The 14763-nt window shown below is 39.3% G+C and overlaps 1 long non-coding RNA gene across 1 annotated transcript; it reads right to left on the reverse strand.

The window, feature by feature from the left end:
- Window positions 1-6963: 6963 nt before the first annotated feature.
- On the reverse strand, window positions 6964-13147 carry LOC128898622 (uncharacterized). Its single transcript, XR_008462922.1, has 3 exons — window positions 13122-13147; window positions 7340-7445; window positions 6964-7008 (listed from the first exon to the last, which is right to left on the reverse strand). It is a non-coding gene; the product is annotated as an uncharacterized LOC128898622 (long non-coding RNA).
- Between the last annotated feature and the right edge of the window lie 1616 nt (window positions 13148-14763).

The raw sequence follows: 14763 nt of genomic DNA on the forward strand, positions 1-14763 counted from the left end.
TTCACTTCTGTAAGTCAGGTCGTGCAATGAATCATCATCTTTACAATACTAAGACTTTGCACCTTCTTTCCTCCTCGAGGATCTGGTTTCCAGGGACTGCGGGAACAGCAGGCACTGCGTTCCACTAGGTTCTGGTGCAGGGATGGACTGCTAGACTCTCTCACTGGAAATCAAATGATATTGAGTTGTATTTCAGGGTTATTTGAAAGTTGAATACTTTCCTCAGGAATTGTTTCTGCGGTGATTGCCAATTTTCTGCTTGAGAGGTTTATGATCAAATAGTTTCTGGCAGGGGCTTTTTGTTGGGTTCTTTCAACTGCTGGTTTTCAGAGGACATTTACTAGCGAATGTTCAAATTTCTGCTGCCACTTCTGTTAACATTTACAGAACAAATTTCAGCACCTGCACGAAGACGTGAAGCCCTGATAACACATCGATGGAGAGGATATGGGACCAGCTGTGGCAAGAAATAATAAGTTGAGTACTTTGGCTGCAGAGAATAAGATAAAGGTACGAATCCAGTGATAGATGCTAAATAATTTAACATTAAAAAGAAAAGGCTTGATATTTATTTTAAACTGACTTCAAAAGCGACCCCACTGGCTGGTAGGGCACATCTGTCCCAAATATCCTCCCAGGGTAAGTTCATTTCCAATGCGGTTTTCAAGAAGTGCATGCTGAGGTCACATTTAGATGTCTGAGCATAGCTGTTATAAAAACAAACCTGAATTACAATATTTATGCTGAGGTGCACTTGTGAAATCAGGGGCAACGAAAAATCCACAGTTAACTCAGCACACAGCAGGCATAAAACTACTTGCATGTACTGGGAGAGTCAACATAAAGTGAGATGCACTGAATAACCTGGCACTTGCATGAGTCAATATTACAACAATAATAATAATTACTTGATTCCTGTGCTGTATGCAGCAGAAGGCTGAGTAAATGAGTCACACTTAAGCTAATACTGGGCATAAAAAAAGCCATTAAGAGGCCATCCCTATATAATTTGCATTTACAAGGAAAGCTGCTTTAAAAATACATCCTTAGAGAAATGAAGATATGCTGTGGAGACTTGAGATAAGCTGAAAACAGCACTATTTACCACTGTTCTCTTGAGATAATCCCAGCATCTGAGGAAGTGGAATGCCTCTCACCATTACAGTGATGAGCAAAGAACTTTATTCATAGGGGACTCTTGGGTTTGTCATTTGTTTTAAGTTGGTTTGGGTTTTCTTCCTAGTTGAATGGAATGCTTGTGAGAGCTGGGCTGACAAGGTTGGAAAATTAAGTCCAATATGCTTGTTTTTAAAATCAGCAGAGCAAAGACAGAAACTGTACAGCCTTACCCAGCTAAATATGCTTTCTGTGTTGTAAGCTAGGGAAGAAACCATTAGAATCACTGCTAAAATGCTCATGTTCTCTCTGATGCAAATATCTTCTCCCAACAATTGCATTAAACCCTTCATTCAGAGTCAATTATATCTAACCTAGAGATCTGTCTGTTGACTATTATTATAACTGCCAGCCTTATCTCTGTTATTATTGGCATCACACCCTTCAGAGCCAACTGGCTGTTTTCTGGCAGGCTATGTACTGTGTGCATACATTTAGAGAGAGAGCATATGGGCTACAGTAAAAGACATGCCCCACGCTGGTGTCAATTAAGGTCACAGCTCAGGCAACCTCTACAGTGGGAACCCATTATGCACCAGTGAAAGTCCTTCCCCAAACTCTTACTATTTCCTTTCATTAACAAGATAGATGACAGTTGAAATAGGACCATTTCATAGGACACTGAAAACACAAGCAGATGAAGACACTTGCCAGAACCTGTTTTAAGGTATTAAGAGCAATCTTTTCTGGAACATCATAAACACACCTTTGCTAAATTTATTTTATGAGAATCTTTCACTCTTTTCCTTTCTGTCCATGTGCAACTCTGTGTTATACACTCTGCTCCTTCTAACATGGCAATGCCTGGTTCATGGGGTGCCTTGGGAAGACTCAAATGACGCTGACCACCTCCTTCTGTTTGGGTGACTATGTCCATGCTGGCAAAGTTTCCTTGACCTCTGCCAGCAGTCCCTTTGGACTCAGCTTTTTCCTACCTCTTTATCCTCTTTCTTAATGTTTTTTTCAGTGCATACTTTCATCTTTCCCATGCCAACACTGCCACAGGAAGAAGGAAAAAAATCTGATATGGTCACTGCCATTTACTTCTTGCTCCTGATCTGTAACTCACTAAACACAGTTACTTTACTCACACTGTGAGAAGTCTGCTTCAGTTTTTTTGTAGCCACCAATGACTCAAAGTATTTAGTTTCTGCTTTATGGCTTCTTATAAGATTCTGTAGCTGTTTGTAATACATTTTCCACATCTTTAAGCAACTTTGTCTTCATTTGTTCAGGAATAATATTGGTAATTGTTATGATAATTAGGAAGTGAGAAGACATCTCACCTTAATGCACCTTATCTCTTTTCAATATTTGATATGCACTGTTTATAACTCTCCATTGACAATTTGTGTCTTAGCCAAAGCAAAGACAATTAATGAAATTGACATAATACAACACCTGCTTTGTAGCTTTTTCAAGCACTGGTGGTTTGTTGTTTCTTTTTTTTTTAAGATCCAAGCCAGAGGGAGAATAATTTATGAATGCTAAGAGATAACTAGTAACAGGGCAAAGATGACAGGAGGACACAGCAGTTCCAGCAGGGGAACAAACATTGCCTTCCAAGTAAAGCCTAAGGTAATATTTCAGTTAATTCTTCTGAACAGGGAAAAAAATCTGTTCTAAATAAGCCAAACAAGAAAGCACAAGGTCCCAGGTGAATATACTTATTACTTTCTGTAACAAAGCTTTCACAGCTAATGGTAGCATTAATAGCAGGATGCAAATCAAAAGTAATCCTTGGACAATTTATATCCAGTCAGCAAGCTGGGCTCTGAAAATTAACACCTTGTCAGATGGGAACAATGATGAGAGAATCTCAGGATTACAGTTTGGTAGTTAAAACAGATATACCAAGACACTACATTTTCTTCCCTGGTTTCTTGCAACAGTCCTACAGCTTTAATAAATGAGCAAGTCAAAGATCATCCCTTGCTAACTGTGATGCAGGCACTTGCAGATCTGCCTGCTGTAAAGATTTGCTAATTCTAAATTAATGCTTTTGAACTTGTTGCTGGGAGTCATGGTTACAGAACCATGTGTGAATCATAAAGCTTCAGAGGAGAGCACCTATGAAGTCTGCTATAATTCACATACTGGGGGGGTGGGGAAGATATGCTCCACCACACATTTTCATATCATTAAATTGGTATTATGCCACCAGTCATGGGAACAAGAAAAAGATGGTTCCTAATAGCAAATAGTCTTCTGATTAAAAAACCTACAGATGCAGTTCTTCTGGGAATGTGGAGATGGATGCCTTAAAACTGTCTGTTGTCAACTAATGGCAGTTTCTTAGATTCGTAGAATGGTTTGGTTTGGAAGGGACCTTCAAGGTCATCTAGTTCCAAGCCTCCTGCTATGGGGTCCACTAGACCAGGTTGCTCATGGCCTCATCCAGCCTGGCTTTGACACCTCCAGGGAGGGGACATCCATGACCAAATCAGAGAAACTTACTCAAGACACTAGGTGAGAAGTTAGCATTCTGGCACGCTGTGAAAATGTGTTTGTTTTGGGACTAATATAATTATTCACAGCTTCAAACATAAGGACATGGACAAGGTCTGCAGCAAATTCTAGGACTGAGCCTACAATCTCAAACGTAACAAATACCTCTGTCAGGACATTTTGGAACTTAGATTCTAGAAGACTGATGGTGTTATTTTTAATCCTGTATTTATTCTTGCATTCTGTAAGTTAAAGCCTTCCTTATTTTTATGTTACTGAACCAAAAGCTCTTTTAATGCTAGTTTCATCCTTAGTATCCCCTCTTGTGGCCACTGAAAATGCATGCTTTCAAGGTGGCCACGTAGCTAACCTTAACCCAGTGGTCCTCAGCAGCTCGTTTGTACCTGAGGAGGAGTCCTGAAGGAGTAATCATTGCTTGCCTGAAACTATTCTGGCACTGTGGAGAGGGAGCCTATGAGAGCTGCTGGAAGCTCATTGACTACTACCATAAATCCTTAACTATCAGAACTTACCCAGTGTTTTAATGTTGCCTCTCGAGATACACAGATCCAAAAGCTACATGTGCTCACCCACGAGTTTAACTAGCAGCCACAGGCACCATAACCCTTAACTGAGTTTTGGTCAGTTATAATCTTTTTAAGAACAATTTGTCCTGAAATCCCACTGTGCCCCAAGACATGCAGATCAAGACAAAAAAATGTTGCCATAATTACTGTATTACTAAAAAAGTAATGGAATATTTATTGATAACCCTACCTCTTTAATCAAAGATTTAAAAATGATCCTGCAGTCATGGACACTGTCCAATCAAGTTGACATTTACACTGAACACTGTCCAATCAACTTGACATTTACACAGAAGTAATAAGATCCAAGGAGCATTTGATTTTTGAAGAAACACCCCCCACCATGTGTAGTAATTATTTATCTGTGCAAAATAGTACAGACACTTTTTAATATCTGTTAAAAATGCGGCAGTAGAATTACACATTGAAGTGGCACTGGCACAGAGAGACCTTTGGGGAGTTTCAGGGAGAAAAGAAGCTGAAATAATTGTTAACAGGTTATTTTTCCTTTGCAGTTTGAGTTATCTAGAAAATCTGTCTATGGAACTTTTGAAATATCTGTGAACCATTTCCTTAGTGGAGCACCAGGACTCATTGTAAGAGTAATTGAGGAACCTGTGGTAGCCAATATTAAATCTGCAGCCCTTCATAGCAGTGAGTTTAACAGGAGAGTTTTCAATTCAGAACTTATGAGCTCCCCTGAGCATAGCTGTGAAGCATATATTTCTTAAACTACAGCTCTTTGGTCCAAGGAGCTTACAAGTCTAGTTTCTTGCCAAGTCATTCAACCTAAGCCTTGCAGGTCTTAAATACTACATCAGAGACTCCACTCTCTGCTCATAAAATGTGTATTTTCATTTTCAAGGAGAAAACAAACAAACAAAACCCACAACACAAAACAACCAACCCCCCAAAAACTTATAGTTTCAAATTGCAGGTTCCAGGAAGGATTTGACTCCTTTGGAAATGTTACTGATCTGTCACATGCATGCAGAACTGTCACCAGACAGGCATTGTCCCTCAAGTAATAAGAGCTCAAACAGTAAAATTTTAGGCTAGAGAACAAGTTATTCCTAATTTATTTTAAATTTAGTGGCAAGAATGAACAAGAACCTTGATTTGAAGATATTTTCTACACCTTCATGATGAGCCTAAAAATTCCTCACGCTATCTTGCATTATTAGTTTCAGTGCACAGAGTCAGGGCATATTTAAAGTAGAACTTGAAGCAATATCCACACACTATCACAGTGTGCCCAAGAAAAATACTTTTCTCTGTCCTCTTTGGATCCTGACATATTTTACTGAATATTTTGAGTCCAAAGTCCACTCTGGAAATAGGAATGGTTTGTATAAATAAATAGAGTCATGAATACGGGAAAGAACGATAATGACAATTCATCCACTGAAGCTAAGGGGAATCAAGGAGTCCTGAGATTAAGAAAGGAGTTTTTGAGACTATCACAAGGAAAACTCTTCAAGGAGATGAGTATTTATTATTATCATTATCAACATCTCTGTTAGTAAAGATAATAATAGTAATTTTGCCTCTAGCAATCAGAAACTATTGTGTTAGGGCCTGATGAAAACTGGAGTTAATGTTAAGGTCAGACATGAGGATTGTGTGTACACTGCTGAATAAAAGGGAAAATGGAACAAGGATGAACACCATGCCCTTCATGGTATGTGGATGGATATATTTACTTTGCTTGAAGCACATAAGTTAGAGGCATGCTCTTGTAGTCCTCAAGACTACCTGGCCAAATAAGCTAACAGTAGAGGAAGTGATAGAAAGCTGACCTTGTATCAAAGAAAGTTTTAGTGCCATTGAATCCCATTTAGTGACAAGACAAACCAGATGGAGGAAATTTCAAAGCACACAGCATCTAGAGAGCAAGGGAAGGGCTGGGTGTCTATGGCAAACTTGATGAAGTTCCTCTCTGTACAAAGAAAGATAATTCTGAGAAGCACTTATAAACTCATAACATGATGGTGGGACAGGAAGTGGAAACAAGAAAACAACAGAAAAGAAGGCCTTCTTCAAAGGAAGGACAAGAACAAGGACACAAGAAACAATACCAGAAGTCAGATTGGACATAGACCTGAAGGGGTCGGGGTCCAGGTCCAATTACTACACTTTGGACACATGGCAACTCTGCTCTGGAAGCAGTTATCCTTATTCAATGTGGAGATATGTCACTTACCCCAATGGCCAGAGATCATTCATTCTGTGGCACTCTTATCTTATCAAGGCAGACAGAGAAATGAAGTAAAAAGATAGATGAAAAAAGGAATATTCAGAATAAAAATATATAAATCAAGCAACCTAGGATCCTTTTGCACAGATGCAAAATACATAGCAAGTTCTTACTTCTCCAAGGGTTCTGATGACTGGTTCAACTGTTCATCATGGTGCTAAATCTCCATATACTCCCCAGTTTTCAGAGGAGCAGGCAGTGATAGAAGATTGATGCTTTGTGCTTTACACATCTGTTAAAAATCGCTTTTTCCAACCTCTGAAACACTAATCATGGCCAATAAAACTGAAAGCCACTAGGTCTCTTTGGGATGGGATGGGATCCACACTCTAGGCTAAACTCCCTGATGTTGCAAAATTCAGTTTCAAAAGACTGAAAAATGTAAGAAAATGCACAAATAAGGAATTGTGTGTAGTTGAAACATGAACGAGCAGCTTGTGCTGAAACGTGTACAGAGACATACCTGCTGAATGACTGCAATACAGACATCCTCTGTGGATGCAGCTCCACCACACAACATTTCTTACTCACCAGGGTAGGCTGTAAACAAACAACAACAATAATAAAACATAATACTAATGTATAAATCCTGTCACTGTGTATGAACAACAAATTCAGTCAATGAGTTGATTTTTTGACTGAAATACTAGAAAATAAGTACAGGTTTAGCAGAAAAGCATCTAAAAGAGGACCACTAATTGCTGTCAAATAGCAATACTCAATGTTTCAAGGTTCATTTTGCATGTAGCTTTATTTTTCATCAATCATCTGATGCACTAGGCAGCCTTTGCATTTAATTTTCTTCCTTTTTTTCTAACTTTGTTGCACTTAAATCAGCTCTAATTTGTGCAAACATTCACTTAATACCTACTGTAAATTGTGAAACAAGGAGCGCTTGCAAGGCAGCAGTTCAAGCAGAGCTCCTTCTCTCTTGGGATGCCATTACTTCTGCAAACATGGATTCAGCTTCTCACAGTCTGTGGAAAACATGCCAAAGGAATACAGTTAAATGCTAGATTTACCCTCTGGTGAATTTCTCCTGCATATTGTAGGAACAGTAGCCGCCCACAGAGGAAAGCAAGAGAGGCGCACAAATATTTAAGTCACTTACAGAGCAGGAATGAAATCTGGCAGCAGTACTGCTGCATTATTCTGTGAAACAAGAGACAACTAGAAGTGCTTCATATTTTTTTTCACTGGATTTAGAAATTTGGTGGGTAGCAGCTGTGCAATACCACCATTGCCTCATGTTTGTCTGCCTTCCAGTACCACCTTTATTTCCTCAAACTATAACTTCCCTAAACTTCTTGGCATTTGCTGTACATTTTTCAGGCTCCTCTTTCTCTACATTTAAGAATAGGCAAAGGCAAATCAGTCATTTGGGAAGGAGGAGAGACAACATGCAGTAAATACTGTGAAAATCCATGCAAAACCCCACCAGAACTGAAATGGTTATATAAAAACATCATCACAGATTTTAAAACAACACTGTAAGTTAGAGCTGCCAGCACACTTGCAAGGTTTCATTGCTTCATTTGTTCATACATTTCACATCTCCTCACCCCTTTTGTTTAATTTGTGGGCCTGGGGCTGTCTTTTTTCTCTATGTGCATTTTTTTCTGTAGTTCTCTATGTGCATTTTTTTCTGTAGCATAAGGGGATTGAAATTTTTTGTGTTCCTCTAGAACTGAAATAAGCAAACACAAGCATAAATGATTTAACCACATTCAAGCTGGGAAATACCAACAGCTAGAACAGAATAAATTACTTCAGCTATGGACATTTGGAGTCTAATTACAGCATGTCTTGTTATGTCTTAAGCCCAGTGCCTCTGCCAGCTGCCACTAAAGCAGCAGAGTAGGTTCAGAGGGCTGCAAAAAGGCTGAGTGAAATCACTAAGGAAAGGTTAATAACAGAAAAATCTCACATCTTTGTAACTGAGGATGTGGTTTGCCATTGCAATCAGTAGTTACCCAGCACCAAAGTAATTTCTGTGCCTCAGGCTCAGCATCACAGACTGAGTGTTTGGGGTTTGGATGTTATTGTGGAGAACTCTGGAAAGTGGTAGTTCAACTATTGTGGGGTTTTCATCAAAATTTCACTGTTCAAAGTTCTGTAACTTAGAGTTGTTTGTCTTTTTCATATTTCCATCTATGATCAATGGAGAGAGAAGTTTTTTCTTGTGGAAAACCTGAAGTAAAACATCGGTGAAGACGTTCATTTAATCCAAAGGAAGTATTTTGTCAGATTGGTTCTTACCAGCTTTACCAAACACTTGTGTAGGCCTAAGCTGAGCTTGGTGTTAGTGCAAAGATGATACTTCAGAGTCTGTGCTCTGTTTTGTGTAAGCCAGATGTATAGATGTTAAATATGCAAACTACATAGCTGGCTGTCCTGTGTTGTGCCAAACCCTGTTGGCTGTCACTATCACTAGTGAAAAAGCACTAAGGTTAAGCTAGCCAGAGCTGCTATTCATCAACCAGTTAAATCACTCCCAAGATGGAACTTATCTGCCTGTGTTATACTTGAAGAAAGTTGCTACCAGGGGTTGAACTGAAAAAGTAAAGTAGCAATAAACACCATAAACCCATTTTACACAGATGAGGCTTCAATAAAAACAAATGCAGTAGGAAATTTGTTCTTCCAAAACTAGTTTAAATAAACTGGTTTCCACAAATGGAAACAAGGTAATCACCTCCCATTTCTCAACAATCCTGAGGACTATAAAAAAAGTAAATAAATGGAAAATGAAGAGTCCTGTGAGAGAGAAGGGGAAAATGGAATCAGAATATCCAAATAGGACAAGAGGCTGAAGGCTCTGAAGGAAGGGAAGATATTACTTTGACTTAATACCAAACCAATTCAGGCTGCACTGAAAAAAGCAGCCACTAACCAAACAAAACAAGGAATAATTAAAATCAAAGCAAACCCAAAAGACAACCACCCATAAGATTTGATGCAATTTATACAAATAGAAAAATAATAACACTGTAGTTTTTATTAGGGGATAAAACCTCAGGTTCTAATCAGTGGAGGGGAAATTAGCTCTTTACTTTGTATGCTTGTACTATAAATCTCTGATTGTTTTTTAATTAGAAAGTTTACTCAGATAATAAAAATAACCCTACTGGCTTTGCATACAAATTAAGCCTAAAAGAGAGAAGAGATCAATCAAGTTGCTTTTATTATGAGACAGATATTTAGCCTCAGTTTAACAATTTTTCTATTAGCATTCCTCTCACTAGCAAATATATATTCAAAAGATAGCAGACAAGCTGGAGCTGCTGTATAGTCTTCAGAGCAGGCAGACTGATTTACACCATCTTAGCATCTGGCTTATTGTTTCTATTACCACTTTCCTATTACTTGATTCTACTTCAATTTCCTCCAAAGCCAGAGAGAACTAAGTTGTAATATGCAGTTACTTATACTATTGGTAGGTAATAAAATAAAAAAGAAATGGTTCTAATGGCTTGCTTGGCACTTTATGAGTGTGCAGCAAAACAGAGACAAGGGTGTTACTCTAATGAGATTGCAATCTATGTTACATATAGACTAATACCACCCCCTGTTTGAATTATTCACTGCCCATACTCTTAGGTCCTTGGTGATTTCTGCAAACTGTTTTGACCAAAATGTTAGGAGGGAATGGAGGTCCAGAGCTGAGAAGGATCAGGCAAACAGGACTTTGCTGAGCAGGAAAGAAAGAAAAGTTAAAAGAGATTGGAACTAGGAGCTAGCAGAAGACACAGAGAAATTACTTGGCTAGCTTGGACAAATGGTTGAAAAACATGGAGAAGCTTGTTGCTAAAGACTAATCAATTTGAAACAGATGAATAGGAAATGGAGAAATAACTGTATGAGACATGCTGGGATGCAAAAGAATGGGAAATGGCCAGAGAGGGAGTCAGACTGCGAAAAGTGCCAAGGAGGGAGTATGAAGGTGATATGAGACTGGTGAAAACCTCAGAGACATTAGGACTGGAATCCAAGGGAAAGGAGGATGAACACTGAGCTGAGCACTGGACATGGATGGGCCAATGGAACTGGTGCAGTGTATCTGAAAAATTCAGGTTGAGATGATGAAGGGAAAGAAAATGAAAGTAGGATGAAGAACTCAGAAGAGAGAAAACAGTGTGACTGAGCGGGGTGAGATGACAGAGATTCAAGCTTCGGGAACCAGGAAGAAGGCTTACTTAAGAAACCCCTGCCCATGGCCCCATGGTGAAGCCACAGCTTCCAGCTCTGTGATCTGCTCTGTGATTTATGAACTCACTTCACCCTCTGGCAGAGGAAGCACCAACAAACAAGTATTGGCCCCAAGACTTCCCTCTCAAAAACCAGTCACTCTATGTACTTCATACATCCAGAAATTTCAGCTCTGAACAAAAAGGAGAATGACATGTTTGTTTGTTTGTTTTTCACTTCTGAACACAATTCTGGGGAAGGGAATGTTCCAGACATGTTTCCTTCTTTCTACTGTTCTCTGAGGCTGATTGTTTCATTATGGTTAGCATGAAATTTGCCACAGCCTAAAACCATATGCTACATAGCAAAGCAATACACGAGATAAGAAAGACAATCCTGTTTTAGTGATGAAACTGTGCACAGCACATCTGGCCAAGCTCTGCTAATGTTGTTTTGAAGAGATGCCGCTGGGAAAGGCAAAAGTAAGACATGAATTATTTTGCAGACTATATTCTTCTTGCTTAGCTACTTTTATTTTTGACTCTGTCCTTCCCGCAGATCAAATCCATGGCGCATTCCACTCTAAGTCGCAGCATTGAGTGAGTTCTCTGGTTAATTTGAGATTCATCACTTGCCCCTACAGCACACTCTCTCTTTAGAAGCCAAGAAAATTGTGGATCAGAGTTTTCCCCCATGGCCCACGTAGCACCACCACTCTTGCAACAGGTCTCCATCCCTGCAGGAAGAGCTGGGACCAGGAAGATTCCTGGTGTGCCATGACCCCAAAATTTGATGCTCAAGGGAGCAGAAGCCAAGGTGCACTCTAGGATGGACCAGCTCAGTCCAGACACAGCCTATGGGAAGCTTTTACCAGCTTCACATCTGTAAATAGTATAGTAGCCAGCAGTGTAAATGATGTCACTCTCTCCTTTCTTGATGTTGGCATCGTTGTTACTGCCTGATACAACTAACACTGTTTCTATCTTTTGGCAAAAGAAATGCTTTCATGTAAGTCTGTTCCATTTTAAACCAGGAACATTCGCAGTTGTGGCCAAAACACCAGATGTGAAAAAGTCCAGAAAATGCATACTGGTTTGCTGCAGCCTTGTAGTTATCAGTGTTTGATGAGCAGTTTGGGAATTACTGATCTAGATGAAATGGGGACAGACTTTTAGTATGAAATAAGCAGTGAGCAAGAGAGAGAGGCAGCGAAATTATTGAAAATTCATGGGGGGAAAGTGTCTTGACAGCTTACCAGAAAAATCCATTAGAAAATCCAGTCCTTCAGATCAGTTGCTTATAAATCCCAGAGCTCTTCATCCCACAGAATTATTTGTCTTTAAAAACATTCCAACCATCAGCTGGAACTGATGCTTTTATCCTGTTGCTATGATTTCTTAAATTCTGAGAGAAGGTTACTGTCTAAGGAAGTTTCTTCCTCTTGTCACGGGTTTTGGTGTGTCTGCTGGGTGATTTTAAAAGAAATAATACATTTGGAGAAGGCTGTGTTTTGCATACAACAGACCTGAACTTTTCTCCTTCTAAAAAAAGATTTGATGTGACTGAAATGTTGAAGATTGCTGTTTGCACCGAAGGAGAAACGAAGGCTGGTTTGTTACAGCAGCACTCCGACAGACCGACTTGAAATAGAAGCGCCGTGCTGCTTTTGCAGCACCGCTTCTTGAGTGACAGACAAACATGTCACAACACTTCCACAAACAGCAGAGACAACTGCACATTTCCAAGTGGTTATTTGCACAGGAATCTTGTACTGCAGCCCAGTTATGCCCTTTCTGAAAGAATTAACCTTGTTCTCCCGATATCACAGAATCACCAAGGTTGGAAGAGACCTCAAAGATCATCAAGTCCAACCTGTCATCACAGACCTCATGACCAAACCATGGCACCAAGTGCCACATCCAATCCCTTCTTGAACACCTCCAGGGACGGTGACTCCACCACCTCCCTGGGCAGCACATTCACTAAAACCTCTCTGAATTATTGGGCTTTTTTTCATCTGAAGTTTAATGGTTTCCTCTTTTTTTGCATTTGTCAAATTCCATTACTTTAATGAAAAATCACATATCTTGGAGCCATCTGACATTTGTTTATGAGATCCATTATTATGTTGTTGTCTTTTTTACTTTGGAGTGATTAATCCTTCAGCACAATGCATTTCTTGTAAATCCCTGTGTAATTTTTATAATGCATTATAGATAGTATGGATAGGTTTGTGATTTATTTTTTTCCAAATGAGCTTGCCTGAAAAGATTTTATTTGTGAGAAGACTGACTGGAAAGGAGCAGATTATTAGGAGAAGCTACCATCTCCATAAACTGAAAGCTGGGATTTATGGAAGAGGCATAGCAGACCTTATTTCCATCTGTAGGCTTGTTCCCTTTTCTCCCCCATTTCAACCAACTGCCACAGCCTCCAATTTTTCTGACAACTTACCCAGCACTCACCAAGAAACTAAGGTGGCTTTAAACTGGTGTCCTTTGGGAATCTGTTGAATGTATTTAGTCTCTTGACTGCTGTGATGCTGAAAGAAAATTGCTCTTTTAAACAGCTTTTCTTTCATAATTCCAAGGCAGTTGAAACTGAAACAATAAATTGAAAAGGTCTAAGACAAACAACAGATCTGAAAGATCACCCATATGGGTAAACAGGAGAAGAAAAATGTACTAAAACACTGCAGTTGTTAAAAGCTCTGGGTACCTGAATCTCTTTGGAAATGTAAAAAAAAAAAGCTAAAAGAAAACTCAACTGACATATTCTTCTGCATGCAATGAAGAACAGTAAATGGAAGACATCAGGTATTTTTCATGGTTGGCTGGTTCCACAGCATCTGATTTGCCTAATAGCTTGTGCAGAAACTTAGGCACTGCTGCTCCCCGTTCTATACAATAGGTTTCACCTGCATCTAGTTTTTATCAAAGACTCAGGGAAGGTGAAAATAAAAAGGGGTTGAAGATCTGAGGCTGAAAAGCCCACCTCAGAACTCCTCCAAATCCAGTTCCCAATTGGATTTACAATCAAATAACTCAGAATAATATATGTGTGTTTATATATACAGAGAAAGAGAGAGAGATTTCATCCTCTGCGGGTTTGGTTGTGGGTTTTCGCTGTACAATGCAAGTTACACATTTCTGGGCAGACTCTGACCTTTCAACCATAAAAGAATCTCTAAAAGTATATTTTAAAAAAAGATGAAAAAAAGCCCAAAGCCAATGGCAAAAGAACCAGAGTTCAAGATGAACAAAACAATATGCGCTGAGGTACTTCCTCTGACAGAGCACTGGCTTAGGCAACGCCTAGAAAATAGGAAACATGGAATAGAATAGAAGGAGCCACATTACTTCTCAGTTTCTGTGTGCTGCTCACACACAGGCAAGGAATTATTACAACCCTGTTAGTTCTTAAGAGTTTTCTCAGAGCTATAGGCTAAGTTTCCACAGAGGTTGAGTTGACAGCCCACATGAAAGCAAGTGGAACAGCGCTTCTCCCAAGCTGGGTGTTGGTGTATATGACACTGTGCTGCTACAGGATTTTCAGTAATTCTGAATTTCTAATGCTTTTCTCCTAAATAGCTTCTGAAAGATGGAGGGACTATGCATGTCAAAGATGATTTTCTGTTAGGTGCAGTGATACCAAACAGAACTGTAACAATCTACAGATTTAGTGAGCATTCATTTAAATGTTCTAGCGGTGTTTATTTAGTCATTTCATGGAAAGCAAAATTCCTAATGTCATTAGTCTCAGAAACCTTGATCTGACTGATTTATAGAGTAAAGGGTAAAAAAGATTACAGGTTAAGACCCCAATTATATATATAATTTTTCAAGGACAAGGTGCATGGCAGGTACAGTGAAATACAAGCTGCCACCTTCTAACTCTCATTTAACAACACTGGGAACAAGGAGGTCTTCGACATCAGGAACTCAAGAAAGAACTCAGTGTATGCAGAAATGTAAGAAGAAGTCAAACACAGCAACAAGAGTTGGCATGACATGGAGTCCTGGAAGAAGCAAAGGTTTTGGGTTAACGATGAAATGTGAATTTCTATCAAGTACTGTGGCTGCAGGCAGTAACAATTGCCCAACAGCT

The sequence above is a fragment of the Dryobates pubescens genome, chromosome 28 (genome assembly GCF_014839835.1).
Source record: "Dryobates pubescens isolate bDryPub1 chromosome 28, bDryPub1.pri, whole genome shotgun sequence".
In the NCBI taxonomy this organism is placed as follows: domain Eukaryota; kingdom Metazoa; phylum Chordata; class Aves; order Piciformes; family Picidae; genus Dryobates; species Dryobates pubescens.